Source organism: Tenrec ecaudatus, chromosome 18 (assembly GCF_050624435.1).
Source record: "Tenrec ecaudatus isolate mTenEca1 chromosome 18, mTenEca1.hap1, whole genome shotgun sequence".
Taxonomy (NCBI): domain Eukaryota; kingdom Metazoa; phylum Chordata; class Mammalia; order Afrosoricida; family Tenrecidae; genus Tenrec; species Tenrec ecaudatus.
The window spans coordinates 69,888,771-69,910,305 of NC_134547.1; the positions used below are offsets into that span (position 1 = coordinate 69,888,771).

At 52.2% G+C, this 21,535-nt stretch overlaps 1 protein-coding gene across 2 annotated transcripts in view; it reads right to left on the reverse strand.

Moving 5' to 3' along the window:
* The window catches only part of CDYL2 (chromodomain Y like 2), a 129,426-nt gene that overhangs the window by 53,102 nt on the left and 54,789 nt on the right, over positions 1-21,535 (reverse strand). The gene's annotated exons all lie outside the window — the stretch shown is intronic.

The window sequence follows — 21,535 nt, forward strand, 5'->3', positions numbered from 1 at the left end:
GCAACGATAATAGAATTGAAAGCAATTTAAATTGAGTCTCCAATGATTACCTATACTTATAATGCACAAGTAGATGACTGAAACGCAATCGTGTTGTTTTCAAATGTCAGGTTAAGGTAACATAGGAAGTGGTTTTAGATGAAAGGGCTAAAACTTACGGTAAGAGGCTCACGGTATGGTGGCTACAAAAGCTGATGGTTCTGTACGTGTACTTTAAAAACATAGCTCTTTATCTTAGAGAGAGGGCAATTGGTCCATAAAGAGGCTGTGTTAGTGCAGGTTGATTAGAAAAAACAAATTCATAGACACTCATGTGTGTATAAGAAAGAGCTTAAACACTGAGAAACATCCCAGCCCAGCCCAGGTCAAGTCCACTCGTCCATAAATTCTTCTTCGGACCCACGCAGCTCATGCAATGCTGGCGAATTCAGGAAGATCGCAGGCCACTGGGTGGAAAGTCTTGTGGATCCAGTGGTGGTGGAAGCATCTCAACACTGGTGTGGATCTCCACATGGCTCCTCCAGCTCTGAGTGTCTCAACCACAGGGAAGGGAAGACAGAGGGAGTGGGTCTGGCCTCCAGTCATCTATTTATCTCTGTCACACCTCCAAACGAGGTAATCAAGCTGTGACCTGATTGACAGGCTAGTCTTCACCCCTTCATTCAAGGTGACAGGAGATTACATAACTGCCACAGAGGCATATACACAATGACTGTAGGATTTTCATTCACCACGGACAAAAATGGAAGAAGCATAATTGTTTTAACAGGAGGAGAAAGAGACATCTCCCCCAAACATTTGGAAATGACACCGCTCAACAGCCCATGAGCCAGACAAAATTTTAAAGATGCTCATCTAAATAGGCATGAAAATATAAGATACGAAAATTTGTGGCTCACATTGAAAAGATGAGAAGCTAAAAGTAAATAATTAAGTTTCCACCTCCAGAGATTGGGAGAAGAAGAGCAAATGCAGTGCAAAGCACGCATAAGGGGGAGAAACAAAAGATGAAAACAGTTAAAATTTCAAAAATAGGGAAAAATAAATACAACACAAACGTAGTCTATAAAAGGAACAGCAACGCTGACACATCCCTATCACACAGACAAAAGCAAACTCATAAAACACAATGCACATTAAGAGAAATAAAAGAGAGGCCCTCCAGAGTTTCCACAAACAATGATAACGGAAACGTATTAATTACGCCCCAAAACTTGGCAAGTGAGATAAGATGAACCAATGAATTGAAAGACACGCCAAGCTCACTCGCGAATACTTGTCTGTGAGGTGTGATGGCATGGGTCCCCACTGACAGTGACCCCTGGGCAAGAAAACACACACTGCCCGGTCCCGTGCCAGCCATCCTCACAATTCTTACGCTGGCCCCATCAGTGCAGCCACCGTGTCCATCTATCTTCTCCAGGGTCTCCCGCTTCTTCACTGCCTTCCTCTTTCCCAAGCAGGCGTCCTTCTCCAGAGACTGGTCTCTCCTGACAACATGTGCCAAGGACGTGAGGTGATGTCTTGCCCTCCTCGCCTCTCAGGAGCGCTCTGGCGGTTCCTTCTGGAAGGCAGGCTCGTTCACCCTTTCACGAGTCCATGGTACTTTGAGAGTATTTCACCAGCACCAGAATCCAAATGCATCCATTCTTTTTGGTCTTCTTTATCTAATGTCCACCTTTCACAGGTATTTGAAGCAATCGATTGGACCATGGTGAGGGGTCAGGTGCACCTTAGTTCTGAAAGTAACGTTCTTGGTTTTCCACACTTGAAACAGGTCATGGGCAGCCTCTTTCCTCAATGCCATGTGTCGGGTCTTTTGAACATCCATTGTGGATCCAGGCACGATGAAATCCTTGAGAACATCCACCGTTTCTGTTTGTCATGATGTTACCTAGTTGTGAGGACTAAAGTTTTCTTCACATTGAGTTGCAATCCTCAGTGAAGGATGCGATCCTCGATCTTCATCAAGCAAGGGATCCAAGGCCTCCTCACTTTCAGCAATCAAAGGTCATGCCATTTTCATATTGCATTGTTAAAACGCCTTCCTGCGATTACGATGCCACATTCTTCTTCATATCATCCAGCTTGTCTGATTATTTGCTCAGCACACAGATTGAATAAGTATGATAAGAGGCTACAACCCTGAGGTACGTCTTTCTTGATTTTAAACTACACAACATTCCTTTACTCTGTTTACGCAACTGCCTCTTGATCACTGTACAGATTCTACATGAGCACATGTAGTGTTCTGAAATCCCCATTCCTCGCAAGACCATCCATAGTTTGTTATGGTCCGTGTAGTCAAATGTCTTAGCAAAGTCAATAAGACGTAAGTAAATATCTTTGTGGTATTCTCTACTTTGAGCCAAGACCCATCTGACATCAGCAATGATATCCCTGTTCCACATCCCCTCTTCTGAATCAAGCCTGAACCTCTGGACGCTCCCTGTCCATGTATTGCTTCATCTGTTAGCGGAGGATCTTCAGCAAAAATCTACTTGCACGTGATATTCATGAGATTGTTGTATAATTTGATCACTCTGTGAGGCCATGGTTCTTGGGCTGGGTACAAAGATAGATCTCTTCCAGTCAGCTGGGCAAGTAGCAGCCTTCTAAATTTCCCAAGTGCTTTCAGTACATCATCAGCTCGTTGAAAATTTCCATTGGTATTCCATCAATTCGCCTTGATTTTGGCTAATGCTTTCAGTTCAGCTTGAACTTCTTCCTTCAGTACCCTTGTTCTTGCTCATATGCCACCTCTAAAAATAGTTGAATGTTGATTAATTCTTTTTGGTACAGTGACTGTATAGTCTTAAGAGAGATCCTAAACAATCTCATACATATTACAGAAATTAAATATGTATTTAAAACCTTCCCACAAAAAAAATTCTAGGGCGAGGTAGATTCACTGTGGAAGTCTATCAAACACTAAGGGAAAAAAAGAATGCTGCTTATACACAATTTCTTCCAGAAACAGAAAGGAAAAGGAACTTTTTGCCAAGCTTGTCTCTCAGACTTGATCTAAAAGATTGTGGTGGCTACATCAACTGGTGTCAATTTGGGACTTGAGAGGATTAAGAGTGAAGGGGTGGAGTCTAGTCTGTCAATCGAACCATAGCCAATGAGGCCTCAGTGTGGACATGGGCTTCTCCTGAGAATTCCGAGAAATCCAGTTTTTCTTCCTTGGAGGCGGGAGACAGAGTCTCTCCACTGACAATGCTCATTCCCTGAGATGCGCTGTACTGACAAGACATGTGGCACTACATGATAGACCCCCATGACCTGGGAACTGGAAAAGCCATGTGGAGACCCCTGCCAGCACTGAGATGCTTACAACCCCACTGGATCCAAAGGCTTTCTACCCACTGGCCTGTGATTGTCCTGCATTCGGTGTCACTGCATGTGTTTCATGAGTCTGAAGAGGACTTTATAGATTGGTTTCAGACATATGGGTTAATATCAGACTTATAGGATTGGACTGGATTAGGATGTTTTCTTAATGTACAATTACCCTTTATAAAAATCTTATACACATCTGAGTTTCTTATGGATTTGTTTCTCTAGTCTACCCGGACTAACACAAAGATGGAACGCATTCATTCATTCAATAGATAGTAATTGTGTATCATGAACCAAGTACATGTGCTGGATACCGGAGGCATCACGGTGACACAGACCAAGTGTGGTTGGAGAGAGTTTAGTGAGGGGCAGGTGGGGCAGATTCTAACTAAGAATGTTACCCATAAACCCCTAACATCAAACTGAGATGAGTCCTCTCAATAAATGGACCCAAAAGCCAAGCACCCGACTACCACCAAGTCAATTCCGACTCATAGCGATCCCATACCGAGTTTTCCAAGACTGTAAGTCTTTACGGGAGCACCCAGCCTCCTCTTTTTTTTTTTCCTCACGGAGTAGCTGGTGGGTCCCAAGTGGCAACCTACAGGGAGAGGCGAACTGGCCAGGTCTCCGTGGTCAGGTAAGTCTCCCCTAAGGAAGAAGACACTCGAGTTGAGAATCGGATCCAGAGCTGGTATTGGCTGGGGAAAGGCGTTGGGGAGGGGACACAGAGAGAGGAGCGCTTTAGTCAGAGGGAACAGAACGTGCAGACTCCGAGCTGAGGAAGGCAACACTGTGGCCGCTCTGAGAAAAGAGGGCGTGTGGCTGAAGGGAGCAGGTCCGGAGTCCATTGCGAGATAGACGGAGAGGTCAGCCAGGGCCGGGGAGAGCAAGATAAGAATTCGAAGGCTAACGCCAGCCTGAGAGCGACGCGCCTTCGTGGAGGAGCCAGGGAACAGAGGGCCGTCGGATGAGAAGATGCAGGACGATACTGCGGTACAATGGGCAGGACTATCCTCTGGTGCAGAGCTTCCTCTATGGGTCCTGGGGTCCTCCAGGCAAGACCTTCATCCTCACCATGTCCCCAGCGGCTCGCCAGTAGTGGGGCAGCATGATGCCTGTGCCACAGGTTCTGGGAAACCACCCCAGGGAGGCAGAGGAGCCAGGGCTCCCCTTCACAGAGGGCTGGGTGGGGCTAAACTGCAAGGTCCTGCCTGACCTAGGGGCTCAGATGACCCACATCTCAGACCAGTCCCATGCCCAATACGAGGAGCATCTGGGCAGAAGGCACCAGAGTCCTCCAGCTTGTGTTCTGAGGGTTCTTCTAGTTCCAGGGAAGCCTAGCAGGCTGTTAGCTCAGAAGAGTGGGGGGCTCACGGCTCCCCACCTCCAACTTCCCAGAGCCACCCCATGGTGATGAGGCCTAGATACCAGCTGTCTGCCTGAGCCACCACTGGCTGTGAACAGTAATGTCCTTAAATAGCCACAGACGCCCATGAAAAGCCTGGACCCTTCTGCCACCGAGAAGTTTCTTCCGGTTCTGTGATTTAGAACGCCCTGGCTGGGAAGCCACAACAGAGAGATTCTCCAGGAAGCTGTCATCCAGATCCACACACTTTAATGAGCGGCCCACACGCCGAGCAGGGGTCGTGAGCCTTTCCTGGGGTTTATTAAATCCTGTTCCTTCCAACTCTTCCTGTTTGGGACTGAGAGGCTTAGTCCAGCCCTTCAGAGGCAGGCCTGGGTCCAGAGCAGCCAGGGAACGTGGTTTATCACCCTCTCATGTGGGGTCACGGGTAATTCCAGGGGCTGTGAGACCATACTCTGTCCTACAGGAGGGCTCTGCGTCAGACTTGCTGCCACAGCAAGGGCGTTAGGTATGTTTGGTAGTACAACCCAAAGGTTGGCGGTTCAAACCCACCAGCCATGAGGTAGCAGACCTGGGGCCAGGGGTGTCTGCTGAACATGCTCCAAATTCAGGCCTATGAGCCAGGAAGGGGTGGGACCAGACTAGGCCAGGTGAGCTTAATTCAGTCAATGGGGTCAACCAGTACCTTTGACCACACCTCCCCACCGAAGGCCCTAAAGCAGACGTCCTCAAACTGTGGCCCTCAGGCTATAAGCGGCCTGCCGAGGACATTTTTCCGGCCCACTGGGTGTTTTTGCCCCATTTGTTTTTTTTCCACTTCAAAATAAGATATGTCCAGTGCGCATAGGAATTTTGGTCATAGTTATTTTTGAAAATTATAGTCCGGCCCTCCAACAGGACAGTGAACTGGCCCCCTGTTTAAAAAGTTTGAGGACCCCTGTCCTAGAGGGCTGGAAACTGTAGGCCACCGCCATCTTCTACCAGCTGCTCCTTGGCCTTCTGCTCGGCAGTGCCGAGGGTGCTTGTGTTCAGTTACTGTAAAGCCTGCCACTTCTGTCCTTTATAAAATCCACTTGGATCACAAACTAGGCTTTGGCATCAGTTCTACATCACGCGAAGCCAAGGACCAAGGTCCTTCCCACCCGAGACCCCTCACCCAGCCACTCCATGGAAGAGATGTGACAGTGACAGCTTCGGAAGCCCAGCGGGCTTCTTCTTCTTTCTACAGGGGGGCTGAGTCCGAATGGACCCCACCCGTGGGGGTGGACTGGGTCACAGCGGGGCACAAGCACATTGTCACTAATCGCCAGCCTCTGAGTCCAATGAGGGGCCTCGGAAACGACGGGTGTGTCATGTTTCCCTCTGCAGACCATCCTGAGAGGAAGGCCGACCCTCCTCCTTCCAGTAGAAAGGCTGCAAGAAGCAGATGCCTCGGGGCTGAGCGAGGATGACACCTCCCAAGCTCCCCCGTCCTGTGGGGGGCTCCGAAACAAAAACACGCACTGCCATCCGAGCCCCTTCCACTCACCGGGGACCCTCCAGAGAAGGTGGAACTGCCCCCGCCTCCACCCCCGCGGGTTTACCCAAACTGACTTTTTACTGGGAGTAAAAAGCCTTGCCTTTCTCCCGAGGCACAGCGGTTGGTTTCGAATCATGCACGAATGGAGAGTGAGAGTCAAAATTTATTGTGCTAACCTGGTCGATAAACACATGTGGGGTTGATTAAAGGGCGGAGAGATAAACGGCTCTGTGAGCCTTGCCTTTTGAGTTCTCGGGTCTCTTGCTTTCTGATGGTCAGACCAAGGTGCAGGTGCCTTAGTTCCTTGCCTCAGCTGGCAAGGCTCATTTCCTGAAAGACATCCCCAAGGAGAAGCCACAAGGACCTACCCTGATGCAGCCCTGGGTGCTGGAGCAGCCGTGTGGAGACCCCTGCCAGCGCTGAGATGCTTACACATTCACTGATTCTGCTTTCCTCCTTCAGTTGGCATCACAGTGTGTGTTTTATGAGATGGAGGAGGACTTTGTGGATTGCTGTCGGACATATGGGTTAATGTTGGACTTGTGGGCTTGGGTAGCACTGGGTTGGGATGTTTTCTTGATGTGCACTTACCCTCTCTATAAAACTCTTTTTTATACATATGAGTTTCTGTGGATTTCTTTCTCCAAAGTAACCAGATGAACACAGAGAGCTAGGACAAAACTGACATCCGCTCAGCAGGGGTTGGAAAGCCGCCTCCCCCTCCCTAGAGAGGGTAGGGGTGGGGAGGACACAGTGCAAAGAGAAAGCTCGGCTCTTCTCGTACAAGGGGGTCCGTGTACCCAAGAGGCAATCAATAACTATTAGCAGGCCATTAGGCTGCCTTTTTAAAAATTACCTAACTACAAGGAAAAGGTTTTTCATTTACAAATGGGAAGGCCCAGAAGCACCTTGGGTAACTCCGGTTACATTCCAGGTTCTGAAGCAGGAACAGAGACGGGCAGGAATCTGGAGCGGTCGGAATCCTCATCATAAAACAAAACGGAGGGGGACGCTCGTTTACGAAAGAGACGAGGCTATCCTGCATCTACAGTCCTATTTTCAAACACAAAGACAGAGCGCGCTTCTGTCAACAGGCCCTGTTTGCAAACTGAATGGCACTGAACACGGGAGGGACCAAGGGAAAAGGTACAGTTGGTTCCGCTGTGACTTGTTTTGAAAACATCAATTGGCCCCAGCAAGCCTGCCATACCAGCGAATAACCTGCACAGACTGCGAAGTTTTCCGTCTGCCCACGCGTGATCTGTCCACGAGAAACAGCGATGCTGCTAGCTGCCATCCAGCTGGCCCCCCATCAGCGACCTCACGCACACCAGGGCAACCAGGTCCTGCCCTCACGCCAATGACCATGACCCCCTGGTCTTTCACTGCCTGGTTCTTGGAAGCAGATCGGCACGCAGCCTTCTGTTCTAGTCCCTCTTGGTCTGGAAGCTCCACTGAAACTTGTTCAACAAGCAAGCTTCCACTAATAGATGAGGTGCCCAGGCTGGGAACGGAACCCCAGACTCCTGCATGGGGACGGCGGAAGGGGAGGTTACAGAATTTCATTGTAGAAACACTGCCACCTCGTGAGAAACAGTAACAGAATACAAAGACGCACCCAGCTTCAAGAGCCTCCAGCCTGCCCATCCTCCCAAACATTACTGTGTTTGGGCCCTTTGTGGCCGCCCAGGGGTCAATCCATCACCACTTGGAGGACCAGCCTCTACCAAGCCGGCTCCTCGGAGGGACGAGGACGTGACCATGGGCTTCCACAGAGGCACACCGCTGGAAACCCCACGGGCGCGGTGAGTCGGAATCCACTCTTGGCCGTGGAGCGTGACGCAATGGGAAATGACTATAAAAACTACGCTAAGTGGAACGTTTTTAAAAAAGTTTACAAACTGATCAATGGTTTAGGGAAAGTAAGCATATGAACAAAAGCAACCGTAACGTGAGCTGTCTGACATGACAGGATGGGGCTACGTTTCAGCGCTGAGACGTTCCTTATAAGATTGCGCACACACACACACACACGTTTTTTTGACAGTGCTAAGCCACCAAGAAAGCGTTGGATGGTGCCAGTTTTCAGTTGTGCTACAAGGTAAGGCAGGCTGGTTGCTGGCTGCCCACGCTGTGCCCCGCTGTTCGGTTCCAGATGTGAAGGACACTCGCCTGAAGAGTTTGGTTTCTGGCAGAATGCCTGCGAGGGGGCTCCCGTGGGCAGTGCCGCAGGACTGCTGGCTACCTGCAGGCTGTCACTGAAGCGACCTTGCAGCCCTGTGGCTGGCCATAGACACAGCAGCAAGAGTCCCTCTCTGCCCCCAGGCATGCAGGGCAGGGCAGGGCACAGCAAGGCTTTGCTGCACTACACACCGGGCAAACGTGACAGGGCTGACCACACAGGAGGCGGTAGTGGGCTTGTTTCAAGGCGGACTGCTACCAGCAAGGCAGCTCTCTGGACAGGCCTGATGGTCAGCTGGATGCAAAGCATTCTCATGGTTCCCACAGAAAGAGCCATCCCCGGGTTCTTCAAAAATACATCTATCAAGTCTGTGTCCTGAAACCATGTGCAAGGTTACCTCTGTTTGCGCCCAGATTCCCCTGAGGAGAGCACAGACATCAGACCCCTGGGTGGGGGCTGGCCCTGGGCAGACCTGGGCATCTCACCTCAGAAGCTGGCTCCTGAGTGTGTCAGTTCCCCCCTCATGTCTCCCTGTGGCCCCTTCACAACCCAAGAGGTTGACTCCTCAAGGAAGGAATGCTAACAAATGACCTGTTCCCACCAGCTGCTTCGGGAAGCCCATGACTCCCACCAACACACTGGAGAAGATAGGGGGCCGGGGGGCAGGGCGGAAGGAGGTTGTGTAGCTCTAAGCTGCACTGTGTAGCTCTGGGGTAAAGGGAACATGGGGTGGCTAAAAAAGAGGGGGCAACCAACAGAGAGGGCTACATCCCAAATGTCAGTGGACAGGTAACCCAGAACTCCCCATGTTCTCTGTGTGATTTATGTAGGATGCCAGGCTGGGTCTGTACCAGGTGTTAAAAAAAAAGTGCTGGATGGCTAACAGCAAAGTTGGCCATTCCAACCTGTCAGCCCCTCGGCTGTGGAAAGGTAAGGCTGTCTGCTGCTATACAGATTTAGTCTCTGAAACCTGGTAAGGTTGGGGTGGGTGGGGTTGGATGGGTATCACAAGCTCAGTTCTATCCAGACTCGGATAGCACTAGACTCCTATCAGCAAATGTGCACCCTGCCCAAATCTAACAGATGGGGTAGGGGGAGAACCACAAGCCTAGCAGAGGCCAAGACAACCCCAGTTCCGGGGCACATAGCTTCGTTTGTAGGGAATTCCTCGGCAGGACCTAGCATTCTTATGGATCAGTGAATTTCACAAGAGGCAGTGAGTCACTTGAGGGTATGGCTCATGGTCTTCTGAGTGCTGTGCCTTCTCCCACCCCTCCATGAGCCATCATGCCTGGTGCGTTTCCTGACACCTCAAAACACGAAGCCAAACTCACTGCGACCAAGGTGACTGAGTCATCAACACCCTGGGGGACCAAGATGGTGGCCATGTGCTTCCACAAGATCTAATACAAAGTAGCACGGCCTCTTTGGGTTTCTGTGGCTATAAATCTTTATGGGAACAAAATGCCTCCTCTCCCTGCCCCCTACCCCTCCCCCTCCCCACACACACCAGAGAACCTTGCAATTAGCAGCCCACCTTGTCATCCACTAACTACGCTGAAGCATCAGGCGGATGGGAGCAAAGGGGGCGAAGGGCAGATGAGATGGATGGATGGGCGGCTGGGTGCAATCCTGAGCGTGGTTCATGGAAGGAAACCGCGTGAAACCACTAACATGACTTGCTCAGACCATCAGCTGCTATTTGTAGACAAACATCCAGGAGCCTGGCAGAATCCTTTGATTACACCAAATGGCCATCTGAATGCAGTGTGGTCACAGCCTCGGGCTATTGCTCCGGGCTGTTCCATTCTAACATAGAAGCTTCCCCCTGCACTCACAGGATCCCTCAGAACCCTTGTGAGCTTCCACCAGAGAGTCAAGGGTCATCTGGGGGGTGGCCATGGTCTCGCTGTCCGCTGCACAGCCTTATTGCTCGGGGTGGGCACTGTGTCAGACCGACTACAGTAACACTTCCCCGTGCCCATGCTCCTCTTTCGGGGTGATTCTGACACCTCCTACTCCTACTTCATCAAGCAGTGATGGTGGGGGGGTCTATGTCCCCTTCCTCTGAACCTGAATGGACCTTAGAAACTGCTCCAACCAACAGAGTTTGTGAACATGGGTTCGGCAGCCAGATCAAGAAAGAGCCGCTTGTTGTACTATGCTGTTCGGGGTGCTAATTCCCAGCACCCCGTGGCCGTACTGTGAGGAAGCCCGCATGAGCTCGCCAGGACGCAGTGACTACAGCAGCTGCACTGAGCGGTGCCAGCTCAGAGCTCAGGCCCAAGCCAAAGGAGGTAACAGAAAAATGAATTAAGAAGCTTCCAGGTGATTCATGACCCCAGTCATCTGGTCACCCTAGCTATCCACCAAGGCTTCCCCAGCTCCAGTCACCTATAGAATCTGCAACAGGGAAAGAATGTGTATGAAATGATGGAACCATTTGTTTTACCATGATCCCCAACTCCAGACCAGGGAGCCTGAGCCTTGACCCTGTTAGCCCCTAGAGCACAGGGTGGACTTTTCCTCCTGAACCCTACATACTTTTTAGGGTCCTATTATCTAACACCAATCAAGTCAATCAAGAGTCCGCTAGGCTGCTGCCCACCTGGATGGCTACCCACCATTTACCCATCAGTTCCTGGGTCTCAAACGTGCCTGGATTTGTCACACGTTCTGGCCACTCGATAAACCCCGTCTGCCTCCCCGTGGCCTCAGCTGTCTGTTTCCCTAACAAATTGGGGTCATAGAATCCCAGCATGCCTCACACCAGTGCCAGCCTCCAAACCTTAAGAAGGAATCTCATCTCCACATTCCACACTCAACCCGACCCACTCCAAACCTCCCCGCAGGCTGGTCCACAAAAGGATCAACATGCCCACGAGGCCAACACACTTCCAGCCCACATGATACAAAGCTCCAAGATCAGGTGTCAATCCTGAAAGGCGAACCTCCCTCGAGCTTCTTTAGAGGGTAGATTTCATGAAGCAAAGTCAACAGGGTGTTTCAAGCCATCCCATCAAGTGGGAGGAAACTGGAGTCTGGGGCCAGACACCGAAAGTCACTCAGCACCAGATCCGACTCTGAAATGGAAATACCAATAAATGTAGAATGAATGGACAAACCGCACTCGCCTAAAGGAGACGCTGAGATGCGATCAAGTGTTACCTGCAGCTTGGCATACAAACTCCACCAGGACCTCGACTCAAGCCATGAACCCGATGACAGCTACAGGAATCAGACCTGAAGAGTTGCTAGGTCTGGTTCATTTCCTAAAGGAGGGCAAAGGGCTGCAGGCACACACGATATCCTTGTGTCCTGGGCAGTGGCCTCATGGGATCGAGTCACCACTGTCCACTCCATAATCAACATCAACCAATGGTTTTAGACAATCACTCCCACCCTGCAAGTCTGAGCTCTCATCCTTAAATCACACCCCACTGCCACTGAACTGATCTCTATTCAAACCGAACCAAGCTCACTGCCCTCAAGGCCAACTCACAGCGACCCCACAGGGCGGAAAACTGCTCCGTGGGTTTCCAAGACGGCCGCTCTTAATGGGAGTAGAAAATCTTATCGTTCTCAGAAAGGCTGGTGGTTTTGAACTGCTGGTCTTGGGGTTGGTCACTGTGGTAGGGACATCATCTGTTGTCAATTTGACTGAAGAGTGAAGGGGTGTTTAGCCTGTCAAGCATGTCACAGCTTGATGACCTCATTTGGAAGCTCGAAGGAGATAAATAGCTTGCTGGAGGCAGGACACATAATCCCTGGGAGACATGCTTGCTGACAAGACACATGGAGCCACGTGGAGACCCCTGCCACCACCACTGGATCCACAAGACTGCCCACCCACTGGCCTGTGATCATCCTGCATTCAGTGTCATTGCATGTGTTGCGTGAAGTCTGAAGACGAAATTATAGATTGGTATCAGGCATGTGAGCTAATATTGGACTTATGGACTTGATCTGGACTGGGCTGAGAGGTTTTCTCAACATTCAGTTGCTCTTGTATATAAAACATTTTCTTATACACATGAGTATCTATGAATTTGTTTCTCTCGTCAACCCAGACTAACAATCACCCAATAGGTAATACCCTCCCCACCAAGCTCCTTTTCCACTCCAAGGGACTTGGAGAGGACATAATAGATCACCCTCTGGGGTTTCTAAGGTTGTCATTTTTTTTAATGGGTGAATTTTTATTGTTATTAAAAGATCACTTTATTGGGGGCTCTTACAACTCTTATAACAATCCATACATTAATTGTACCAAGCATATGGAAGCCAGCTGCCTCATCTCTCTCCTGAGGAGCTGCTGGTGGGATCCAACCATCTCCCTTAGGTTAGAAGCCAAGTGCTTAACCACTGAGCCACCAGGGCGGCTTCTCTTTATCCAAGGTCTAGTCTCACCTCCTACATTTCTCTCCAAAATATTCATGCAGTTCTCCACTGGCACCACGCTAGCCCAGGTACCAGCCTCTCTCAGCAGCCCCAGACAGATTCCCCTGCACCCTCTCTGGCGTCCTTCCATGCATTCTCCACGACACCTCCAGGGGTCGCTGTCCACAGTGACCACGAAGCTATACCACCACCCCTTCCCTCACTCCTTCAAATCCTTCCATGGCTTCCCACTGTTCAAAGGATAACACGTCAAGCCCATCGCCAGGGCATGTAGGCCGAGGCTGGGTTGCCATCTCCCTGCCCTCCAGCCAGTTCCTCCAACCACCCAGCCCAAGGTGCCTCTTCAAAGGCCCCTCCCAGGGCCCCCAACACCTGGGGATGGGCATATTGCTTTCATTCCCCATCCCTCTTCACCTACTTACGCCCACCACCCTTTAGAGATCATGGGTTCCCACACGTCTCTAGCCTATCACCCCTTCTCAGGGAGAGAAAATAAAAGTCCCCTTGGCAATGAAAAACTTTTGTAGATGACAACCCACAATCCGGGATAAAATGGAGTGATCTTTTACAGGCCCTCTAAACCATTCCAATGACACCCGCCCCCGCCCCCCCACCGCCGCCTCCACGTCCTTCAAGGGAGGAAGGAAAGGGAAGAAGATTAGGTGGAGGAGGAAGTGGGTCCCGATTCCACCTCTGACACTGATGTGTATTTTTTGGGGTGGGGCAGGGGGGGGGTTCTGGGTGTAAAGCCACTTTGGTCCCTATTCCAGTGTGAACACACGCACAGGAGTCATGGCCATGGTACCTGGCACATTAAAAGCACCTGGTCAAGGTCAGCCCATCATCGCTAGCTCAGCTCTGACATCACTTTTGCTGGGGAAAGCTTCCTCCAGCGCTCCCCGCCAGCCCCCTGGTTGGGTATGTAGACCCCCCCACCCCGCCCGCCTCCATGAAAGGTTCTCTTCTTGGGAGCACTTGCTGTTCTGTCATTGTGCGCCCTTGGCCTAACTACCCGAGTGGTGTGTGTCCCGTCCACTAGACACAAACACGGGCTAGTTTAGCTCAGACACTGTTCCAGTGGTTAGCCCCGCGGATAGGGTAGATATCTTCCCAGACCCATGGATGGATGGACAGACAGAAGGATGGATGGGCAAAGATGCCCCCAAGAAACGCAGCGTGCCAAGGGCAGTCCTTCCCACTCTCCAGCCTTGAGCCATGCAGCTTCCTCTTCCAGGAGGTGCCCAGAGTCCTGGACGCCCGTGTGTACCCTAGTGTGGCTCCTGCAGACTGCTGCTCGAGGGCCGTGGGTGGCTCTTCGGGTACATCCCTGTGGCTCTGAAGCAAAACTGCCATTGAAAATCACTTTGTTTCCAGACCACGACAATTGCATGTTTTTAAATATATACTTAAGGCTCTCGAATCATTTCTGAATGGCTGCCCATCTCACAAGTTTGCCCTGCCAGAGCAGTCCCTTGTCCCTTCCGCACCTCACCACTCCTGGTGGTCCCCGTCTCAGACAGACATCAATGGGGCCCGAGGGGGTTGAGGGGGTTGAACTTCCTGATGACAGTACAGTGAGGAGCCTGGTGGTGCTGTGGGTTAAGCAGCGGTTGCTAACTGCAGGGTCAGCTGCTCAAGGTCACCCAGCTGATCCTTGGAAGACCAGATGAAGCCGGCTGCTCCCATTCAGATTTACCAAATAGGAAACCCAATGGGGCGGGTCTACTGAATCCTACAGGGTTGATTGAAATACATGTGATGGTGATGGAGGGAGTATGAAGCTCCCCAGACTGATAAAGCCGCTGTCTTCCAGGGAAGGGGGGGGCACAGAGGAGCCAGAACCAGGTAATCATGAGGTCCAGTCCCTTCTCCAAGACTGCACCTGGCGGCATTTAAGGAGAACACCCCAGCAGTGAGTGAAAGCCCAGACCAGATGCCTGCTCCGGCCTCCTGTTGAGTCAGGGAGGTAATGAGGATTCTGGAGTCAGAGCTGGTGGGGATAGCACACGCAGACAGACAGCACATAAGCAGTTAGAAATAAACCATCAGTTAATTACAAGTGCAAAGTGATGCACGGTACATGCAAGGGCACCCAGAAGGGGCTCTGTGACAGGCTGGGAAGCCCCTGGCATGACAGGTGTACTGCACTTCTTACACCGGTCTGTCCCCATAGTGGGGAGAGACAATAGCACCCAGCAGGTCTGCGCCTGACAAGCATCTCCACCTGGGAGGCTAAACAGGGCTGAGGGCAGCTGGCAGCCTTCCTCCACCAGCCCCACAAGCCTGGACTTGAAAGGGCGCTTTCCTGGGAATGGGAGGCAATCACCCCAACAAACGCAGGAGGGGCTGCTGTCTCACACATATGGCAAGTCAGGCTCAGAGGGGTCACATACATCACTAAGGTCACACGCGAGCACTGGGGGCTCTGAGGGGCAATCCTTGGATGGCAAGCCACCAGGTTAGTGGTTCAAACCCACCAGACACATTGCTGGAGAAAGATGAGGCTGTCTGCTCCCAGAAAGATTTACGGCCTTGGAAACCCACGGGGGGGGGGGGCGTTCTCGGTCTTATACGTCACAATCAATCAGAGTCAAGTTGAATGCAGTGGGTTTGGGGTTTTCAAATGTCACATGGAATGAATAGCTGGCACACCGGGCCTCCAGTCAATGAGAAGTGGGCCTGGTGGTTTGTCTCGGCACAAAACTGAAAGAGCAAATCCATGTTAGCCCGCTAGAATGCATTACCTATTCTCATGTGAGGCCCGCCGCTTATTTAAAGATGGGTGACAAGTGTCTCATGACAGGTGAGACAGAGCTAGCGGCATGGCCTTATAGAGACAAGGAGGCTTCACAATGTTCATGGGAGAACTTCGGTACCTGTCAATTCCATTTGCCCATGAACTGTTTGAAGGTCCTTTGTACAATCCCATGCAATTTTCGCATCGTGGCCGTGCCACTTAGGGACAGGCTGGGGCCATCACACCCAAATGACAGATGGGGGAAGCGAGGCTTTGAGAGCTCAAGTTCTTGTCCCAGGGTGCCAAGACTCGCACCCATTCCAGAATTCACCCTTCTTAGGATGATGCTGACCGACTTCCTCTCCATGGTAAGCACTCCTGGAAGGTGGCCAGGCTGAGGAGTGAGAATTGGCAACGCTTGGAGAAAGGATACAGTTGAAGGAGCTACAAGTCCCCTTTGGGAGGTGTAACCGGACACTCAAAGGAATGACAGTGTGTGACAGGTGGTGCCGGAGCCAGAATGGAGACCCAGGACAAGGGGCCAGCAGGCAGCACCAGGAAAGCTTGGCCCTGGGAAGAGGAGCCTGCAGCCTGGCTTGGGCTGGAGAGAGACCAGCCCCACAGCCTAAGAAAAGTACTGAGCAGAGCAAGGAGAACGTGGGGGATCTAAGAAACAGGACAAGGACCACATGGGCAAAGGCTGTAAGCATTCAGGACCCAGGAACAGAACTGGCCTTGGCATTGAGACCCAGAAGTTCAGCTGTCAGAACTGAGACCCATACTCTGGGCTTGATGGCTCAATGCTGAGCCCCTGAGAACTGGAGGGAGTCCCTGAGGGTCTCAGGTGATTCCTTCGAACAGAGTGACACGCACCTGTCCCTTCACAAAGTCCTGGTTGAAAACGTGCCGAGAAATACGGCCTGAGCCACTATCTCTCCGATCTGTATATAACCCAGAGAAATAAAAAGCAAAACACGGACAGGTAACTGCACACCCATCCTGACTGCAGCCTTATCTATAAGAACGAGATGGAAACAACCCAAATGCTCGTGCGCCGACACACACCTAAACAAACTCTGGTACACACACACACAGTGCAATACTGTGCATCCCTAAGGAACAACGAGGGAAGGTCAAACACCTCAAGACAGGGACAGATGCAGAGGACACGAGGCTCAGGAGAGTTAGACCAAATATTGCAGGAGACCACGGTTATAAACAAACAAACAAAAATGAAGAGAAATGGGTTTCACAGCAAAGGTTCTGAGGAAGCCAGGGGCTAGGGGGTTTTGAGTGAGCACCTGTCCGACACCTGATCCAGGTGAGCTTCTGGGGACGAGGATGGAGCAGTGAACAAGGCAGGCACAGTCCCAGCCTCTGGTGTGGCTGGAAGCGCAGGGCAATGTTCTTTAAACTGGGAGTCCAAGGACTCCCCACGGTGCTGATAAAAATGCAGATCCCTGGGTGTGGCCTTAGACTTACTGAGTTAGTCCGGGTAGACTAGAGAAACAAATCCAGAGACACTCAGGTGTGTGTAAGAGAGAGCTTTATTATCAAAGAGCAATTGTACATTAAGAAAACATCCCAGCCCAGTCCAGATCAAGTCTGTAAGTCCGATATTACCCCATATATCGATACTAGTTCATAAAGACCTCTTTAGACTCACACAGCCATGCAATGATGCCAAGTGCAGGAAGATCATGGGACAGTGGGTGGAAAGTCTTGTGGGTCCAGTGGCAGTGGAAGCATCTCAGTGCTGGCATGAATCTCCACGGGGCTCCTCCAGTTCCAGGGTTCTGGCTCCATCAACGTAAATCCACGTGGCTTGTCAACCGGAAGGTCTCGCAGGGAAACAAACCAGACAAGGTCTCCTGGCTCCAGGGAGGAAGACAGGAGTTTCCAGAATCCTCTGGAGAAGGCCATGCCCACACAGAGGTCTCACTGGCTATGACCTGATTGACAGGCTAGACTCCACCCCTTCACAAGTTGACAAATTATGTAACTGCCACACCTACCGAAGAGGTCAGGAGCAGGCACCCAGGATGGACTTTTGAAGGTCCTCTGACTCCTACCGATGTGAGCAGGGGAATGCCCTAGACACATAGTAGGGCTGCAGCACAAGCCAGGATCGTCATGATCTTCAGCAGTCCAGTGTCCACCATCATCTTCGTCCAGACAAGTCTTCATTTGCAAAAACCCCCTTTGTCTTTTGTGTGTGTTTAATTCGAACATCAGCAGATGTCTTTAGGCAGCTAGACAGTCCTTGTCCTTCCAACAAAGGGGTGAGCCATCAACTCAAGATTAAGACAGACAAGTATGTGTCTCAAGGTCACCTGGTCCCCCCCCCTTCAGAGCCACTGCATCTCTCCTGTAAACCTGGACGTGGCAGAAGGTCCCCACAAGCTATGCTGGCAGCGAGGGCAGGAGGTGGCCAGCTGGCCACGGGCACCTGTCTGCAGCGATGCCAACAGCAGAACCAACCCGAGGACACACTGCGACGTCGCTGGCCAACCTAGGCCACCTTCTACCCTTGAACCCCTCACCAACACCTCCCCCCAGCCCAGTCCTCCTGGAGGTGTGCCTCTGGGAGGGGGGACGGGCGGGGGCTCGGCACTGTTGACATCACCTGGGAGTAAATCGAGTCGCACTGGCATCGGTGCAAAGACACTGGTTTTTGCAGAAGTGACCTGGCCAGGGAGAGACCGGGATGGGAAGAGAAGGGCTCCGAAGCTGCTTCCGGAAGCTGGAATGGCACAACCTCTACGGCACTGCTCTCTACCCTCCCCACTTCTCCCCTGCTGGTGGCTGTCACCGTGCAAGGGCCACGGGACCGCACAAACCACCAGCAATCCCCTGAAGCCCACAGCTCAGTAAAGCCAGGAGAGCAAGCAGCTAAGATGAACGGTGGGTCTGGCCGGGCCACCTGGACACCCATCCCTGCCACACTGTGCACAAGCACCGCACGGAGAGCACACAGTCCGTGTACAGACGTGCTCCCGACGACCCTGGCTGCCAATCTCCCCTCAACCCAGCAGGAAGCCCACGGCCGCAGCGGAGGGGGATTGTCACATCTACAGCGCAGTGGCGTGGGTGGCCACCTACAGCCCTCAGACGGAGAATCCTGGGCCCCGCACCCTCTATCTGCCCCCACAGCCCGTCAGTGTGGCTTCGGGAAGACGGTGACTGCTACAAAGGCGCGTCCCTGATGTTTCTAATGGAGACCCGGCATGCCCTCCCCTCCGGGACCCGGGTGGGACTCAGATGGCCGGCGTGAGCACGTGGGACCCGGGATCGGAGACGTTGGTGGGCTGGCCTCAGAATCCAGCCCCTACTCCCAGCTCTCTCTGGTTTAAATATAAACCACGCAGAGCCCCGCCTCGTCAGAAACAGCATGTGTGGTTGCCCGGGAGGCTTTATTTAGTCACCCGTGGGCCTCGCTCGCCTTAAATAAGAGAAGGGGTGGGAATGAGCGGCAAGAACCCCCACCGGGCCAATAGGAGGAAGTGGCTAGCGAGAGAAAATGTGTCCCTTCAGACACACACCCCCCGCGCATCCCGGCTAGGACCCCCAGGACCATGTCACCGCGTCCTGGGCAGCTCTGGGATGGAAGCCCGTGTGTGTCCCCAGTGCCAAGCCTACACAAAGACTACAAATATCACGACACCGCTAGCAAGACGGGCCAACGCTCACAGAAGTCTGCGCAGGGATGTGCTGGGCATTTCGCCTCAACGCTATCGATGCCTGACTTGGTGAGTTTCCTCAGAAACCAAGCCCACCGCCATGGCATCGCGTTCAGACTCCCCGACCATGAAAATGTCCCCCAGGCTTGCCTTCATTGCAGTGTTTCCCGGAAGGAGCCCTGGTTGTGGTTACTGACCACAAGGTCGGCAGTTCAAACCCACCAGCTGCAGTTCACACCCGTCAGCAGCTCTGCAGGAGAAAGACTACGTGCCCTGCTTCGGTAAAGAGTCACAGTCTTGGAAACCCACAGGGGCAGTGCTGCCCTGTCCTCCAGGGCTGCAGGGAGTCGGAACTGACTCGATGGCAGTGAGTTTAATATGGGTCAGGGAAGAAGTCCTCTCTATCTCTTGCCAAATGTCTAGTGGATTGGAACGCCACATTTAAGCCTAGCACTTTAACCACTAGGCAGCCAGGTTTCCTTAATCCTCTGAGTGGCAACAATAATCATTCCCATTGACAGGTCAGAAAACGGAGGCTTGGAAAAATCCAGACAACAGCCTAATGGCACAACGCTGGCAGATGCAGAAACCCAGATTCAACACCCTAGCTGGCTAGGTTGAGCCCTCAGTCAAGGCCCCAGCACATTTGGGAAGCAAGGCAGTGACCCCCTGTGAGGGGAGTAGTGACCCCCAGGACTATCTAAACTGTCCCTTGAAGCTGTTGGTTCAGAGTCCAACCCCAGCCCAGGCAGCCAATCCCAAGAGGCTAAGGGCTAAAGACAAGTGCTGGGGGCCGCTTCCTTCCAAGGACCAGTGTCCCCCATGCACAGACCAACCATGTCACCGATACACTCTCTCTCTCTCTCTCTCTCTCTCTCTCTCTCACACACACACACACACACACACACACACACACACACACACACACGTGGTGTGACCGTTTACCAACTCTGCCATCAGGATTGAAACCCACAGTCCAGTCACGCTCGCCTTAAAATCAAGGTCACCTGACAACTTCCAACCTGGCTGTCTTTGTGCTTCCCCAGGGCTGAAGCCGAGCAGTGGGCAGACACGGGGAAGAGAAGGCTGTGACCTGCCCCCTCTGATCCCCTGCTGAACAGGGGTCTCCTCCCTGTTCAGGCACCACTCTGGCCTCCTCCCACCTCCTTTTGCCCTGTCTACCCCTGGCTACTGGACTGCCAACTTGGTCCAGGGCTGTACCCCAGGCAACGCAGAGGGAGACCCTGGCCACTGCCAGTATCTGAGAAGAGTCCTAGTGGCACAATAGCTAAGGCAAGTTGGAAGGTTTGCAGAAAAAAGACGTGTAAGGCTGCCTCCCTAAAGTTGGTGGCCGTGGAAAGCCTTTAAGATGTCTTAGTTGAGTTTGAACCACTGACCTGATGGTTAGCAGCCCAATTTGTAGCCCACTAGGCCACCATGGCTCAAAGTTATGGAGGAGCATTGGCCGGACCAGAACTCGAGACCCCTCTGGAGCTAAGGTCCTTTCCTACGTGGCACAGTGGCTCCACAGCACAGAGAGCTTGCTCCATGTCCTGGGCCAGGAACAGGAATTCAAGGATGGGTGAACTGTGGGCCTGGCACTCTGGAACCCCACACCACCCTTACAGAGGATCCCTCAGCTCTCCAACAGAGAAAGGACCACGGTGGTCCCAGGAGGGGCTGACTGAGCCTCACAGAGGAGCACATGGTTCTCAGAGGGCAAGTGGGGTCTCTTACAAGCAGAGCAGTAGGAGAGGGCAAAAGGAAGGTTGTGAGCAAGGGCACATAGGGGCGGAGGCACTGCTGCCGCCCCCACTTCCTAACTGCCAAGCCCAGTTTCCTAACACCTATTCTCTCACCTCTCTCACTCCCGGCACATGCTCAGGCTATAGATTGGCTTTTGAGAGCATGTAAGTATGTGATTTCAGTCCAGGAATTCCTAGAGAGAATCCGGGAAAGCCTTTTCAAAAGCCTCCCCTGGGGAGCCGTTTCCCGGGCACAAAGGCCTCATTCATGATATGTGGCCCTACAGCAGGGAGTTCTGCCCAGAAGGGCCAGATAAATGAATCCCTGGCCTGCCATCAAGTTCAGTTTCAGCCTCAAGGCACCGCAGAGCTGAGCCAGACACTCACTGCACGGAACGATGGCTGCCTCTGAGCCTGGGAAAGTGGACGTGCTCCTCAAGGAGTGTTTCTGAGGCCCAGGCTCCTGGCACCCCCAAACGCAAGCCCTCTCAGTGTCAGACGGCACCTCATTCCACTCGCCCACGCCCAGGGACCTGTGCAGTCCACGTGCTACATTCCAC